The sequence below is a fragment of the Mercurialis annua genome, linkage group LG3 (genome assembly GCF_937616625.2).
Source record: "Mercurialis annua linkage group LG3, ddMerAnnu1.2, whole genome shotgun sequence".
In the NCBI taxonomy this organism is placed as follows: Eukaryota; Viridiplantae; Streptophyta; class Magnoliopsida; order Malpighiales; family Euphorbiaceae; genus Mercurialis; species Mercurialis annua.
Window position 1 is genome coordinate 20792853 of NC_065572.1, and position 4648 is coordinate 20797500.

Genomic DNA, 4648 nt, shown 5'->3' on the forward strand with positions numbered 1-4648 from the left:
GAAAGTGATATTATAAGATATGAGACTAATGTTATTTATTTGAGAAATAAATAATACGGAATTTATCGAGAATCGAATGATTAAACGATTAATGGACTAAATCGGACGAAAGGAAAGTTATAAAGTGAAGGTTAAGGAGGTGGCAACTTCAATTTGTCACGACCCAAAATCTCGAGCCGCGACCGGCGCTAGGGAATGGGAATTTTTGCTTCCAAAACCGGTAGCAAGCATAAAACGAGTATAAATTTTTCGCGAATAAATTGATAAAACAAAAATCATAATCATATACAAAGTCATTTTCATAAAAGTCTTTCCATTCTTGACGTATACAAACGTCTAGCTCAAAACCTGAAAACATTACATAGGAACCTGGGTCTTATAGTGCGATGTCTCACATCCAGCACAGCCCGTTCCACCTTTAACAAACAGTTTAAAAGCGCAGTTTCAAAATTTATCATACATATCAGAGTATAGTTTATATATTCAAAACCGTTTGACAAACCATTACAAGCTCACTAGGACTCGACTACTGCAGCACTACTGATTCTGTACAAACTCCGAACTTCTGGAACAAGGATAGAAGTTCGTCACATGCTTTACTATCACCCTGAAATGAAACACTGTGAGGGGGTAAGTATTTTTAGAAATACTGAGTGAGTTTACGCTTACTAATGGTGTTATGTAAAATAACATCGCATTTAAAACAAAACATATATTTATGAACATAGTATATATCAAGCATTAGATCCGATTGAAACCTTAATCTTAAACTCATACTATTTTCTATCCGTATCCTACTCATATTGTATCCATCAATATTATATCAAATCAATTTAATCCAAGTGGTACGCTCCCGAAATAGTTCAACTGAGTTACTCGCTACCACGTGGCATAGTCCCGAGATAGTTCAACCGAGTTACTCATGCCACTGCTTAATTTCAAGGTGTGAGTCCCGAGATAGTTCAACCGAGTTACTCACTAGATACGGGTCCCGAGATAGTTCAATCGAGTTAACCTCGTATCTACCGAAATCATAATCCTCCTTGCGATTCCCAAACATATTCATCATGTAACGAGATCATATCAAACATTTTTAAATTCAAACATCTATCGATACTAATTCTATGACTGACCCGGACACTGGTGATCACACAGCCTATTGACGCCCAATAGGTAGCTCGTTTCCTCCGATCACTATACTAGTTTTATTTCATAAAGATTAAACATTTAATAAAAAATAATAATCATTATAAATAATAGTACTTTATGCGATGCATTTATAATAATAAACAAAATAGATAGCTTTAATTAACACGCAAAAGTAGACTGTAAACTCACCACTTGCTATCCAAAATCTTCTAGAACAAACAACGCATTATCGTTCATCACGTTCTGTGTCCTGTTAGTAGTCCCCTCGGCGAGTCTACAAGAATTCGATAATAACCTAAATTATTAACATTCTAACTATATGCTAAATATCCAAAACATAATTTCTAGCCAACTTCGGCAATCGAAATATCTCATTTAAAACAGTCCGACCTCTAAACAAACTTCATATTATTATAGTTTAGAATGTCTCCTAAAATATTTGTTTAGGTCTCAGACTGAGATTAGCACCCGAAGGTGTCGGAAATTAGCTCCGAAGTCATTTCCTTAAATCTGATTATAAGTGCAGGGCAGACTGCACAATAACATGTTAAGTCAAAAATGAACATCTTAGGTTCTTATTTTGCAGAAACTTATACTTAGACATATTTAGATAACATCCTTAAGTTTCCGTACCAACAAACGGAACTTAGTTTGGAGTTATGTAGCTCGAGATACGGCCTTCGCAACAGGGCTGTTTTGCAGAATAGTTTTCTGCAAAACGTCCTACTAGTTTGCGTAACTTATCTCGTAACTTATAACTTATCGGAACCTAATACCTTAGCATTTATTTCATAAATCATTGTACTAGCCTAGGGCCAAATGACTTGAACAATAACCATACCAAACTTCAGTCAATACTTATTTTGAAAACGTCGAACTATATTCTTACCTCGTCCCGTTACTCGTCGAGTTTAACCAACGACGAATGCTTCTGTTCTCAACGCGTGAGGACTGCCCATTCCACTCCTATGCATTCCTCTGCCTAGTAGGGGCAGGGAATGGCTGTCCGGAATCCTTTCCGAGCCTAGGAAACAAACGCACAACGTTTTATCACTACGACTCTCCATTTATATTTTTCAAACACGTCACAATTCGTCAATCAATTCGAAAACTCCTATTACCAAATCCTATCCAATTTTACTCAATTTATCTTAATCTTAACTCAACCACAATTTCTCCATAAAACTCACAATCCAAACTCATCATCATCATACAACAAACATTCAAACATCAATACACATTTATACCATAATTTTTCATCAATATTTCATCAACTTTAACCATTAAAAGCTCAATATATTTCGGTCATGACATTTCTATAATATCCCAGCCTTAATTAATCACCATTCAATCATTAAAACACCTCATTCAAAGCATCTAAACATCAAGAATCATCAAACACACATTCAACCATGAATTCATGAAATTGCCAAAACAAACAACCCTTTACTCATCAAATTCGTCCAAGATTCAGCCAACAAAAACTTTAATTTATGATTAACTTGAGTAGAGGATTGAGTCATGAATCCACATCCACCAAAATCATCCAATTTGGTCGAAAAACGAGCTCTGTAGCTCGATTTTGCCAAAAACACTCCAAACCCCATCTCTTCTTCTGTTCTCCATCTTTTCCTTTCTTTTTCTTCCTTTTTCTTTCAATGAATAATGGATAATGAAGGAATATGAGATATGGGAAATCAGCAAGTCAACATCTTCTTTAGTAGTTTTGGACTAATGTCCATTTTAATCCCTGAAGTTGCCACCTCCTTACTTTTAAATCCATAACTTTTTTTTCGTCCAATTTAGTCCGTCGAATACTAAATCTTTTAGGTCCGACTAACTCCATATTATTTATTTTCAAATAAATAATATTAATCTCATATCTTATAATTTTATTTTGGCAATTTTTTAGCCAAAAACGCTCAAATTTCCATTTTGAGCTAACTTGCACTTTTTCATCCAATATTTCATTTTAATGATTATCGATAATCATTTTATCGATATTATTTTTCTTATCTTAAGAAAATAGATTGAAACACAACTTTCTTCAGAAGTTTGTGGTTAAAAGTCCACTTTAGTCCTTAAAGTGGCTAATTTACACATTAACTCAACTTCTCAATTAACCGTCGTGCTTATCTAAACGATATCCAAAGATTATGAAAATTCTTCCATAATTTCTTAAAAATATTTCACGGAACTTGACGTGAAAATTATTAGCTCGGGACATATAATTTATTTTATTTTAATTACTCTGACTTCCCTTTAGTCCCGCTAATTATCACTCCGAATAATACATTTTCGCTTAAAAATTATTATTCCGCGATCTAATTAATTTACTTATTCCGAAAATATTTGTCAAATTGATTATCATTCCCGACCTTCATATCTTAACTATCTTAATTTCTGACAAGTGGCATGTCCTAGTATCTGAAAAGTATCTTAGCAGTTTACGGGGTATTACATTCACCCCCCCTTATAATAAATTCGTCCTCGAATTTAAACTTTTGCCACTTACTCGTAATAAACATATATGAGTAGCTTCCTTGCATACTCGCTCCTACTTTGCACATACACTCTTTAATATAGTGATTTTTTTCAAAGAACTTACATTGCCGGAGTATCGTTAGTTTGTAGGTTTCGTATTTGCGTAACAACGATCCATACTGGTTCCTTTTCTTATAATAGATCATTGCCCACGTGTACTGTATACTAATCCTCGAATTTATCCATACCTTTTGGGATAACTTTCTATTCTATCCAGCCTGAACTATACTTTTTCCCTTGGTATTATTTCCTCTATCGTTTTCAACTTGAATAACTGTCTTTGTTACCAAGTTTTCGATTCTTCTTACGAGAATTGCTAACATCTATAAAGATTGTTAGTCTTGTCGTTGCGTTTCTTTGTATCATAGCCAATTGTACGTCTATACTTAATGTCCTTTTGTAAAAGAGATGACCAATCTCTCTGAAACTTTCTTGGTTCACGCGTAGCAACTTTGTATACGACTTCCGTATCGATAGGACAACAGATGGGATAACAATTGTTATCATGTTGGGCTCTTCTCCCGTCGTCCAATAACCTCTTGTCTTAATAGATTCGCATCCTTTCGCTTCTTAGTGCTAACACTCTTCAACTTCTATTTATCATCCGCTTTGTGATATCGTAAAAGTCATACTACTCTTAATACTAAGTTTCTTCCAACTTTCCCAAAGTTGTGGTCGCAAATCAATATGGATTCGTTCCCATATCAACTTCAAACATTTCTTTGTCCATCATCTATTAATACAAACTTTGACTTACATCTTTCAAGTTATCCTAAACTTTTCTAAAATTTTCTTTTCTAACTCTCTTTGCTATTCAATTTGCTTATTTAAAAAAATGTCTTTTTACCAAAACAAGTTGACATTCTTATAGTCAACAATGTCGTTCATAACTTTTCTTTACACTCTGGGTTGAGATTGATACTCGAAAGTGTCAAAATTGGCCCGGAAATCGCCT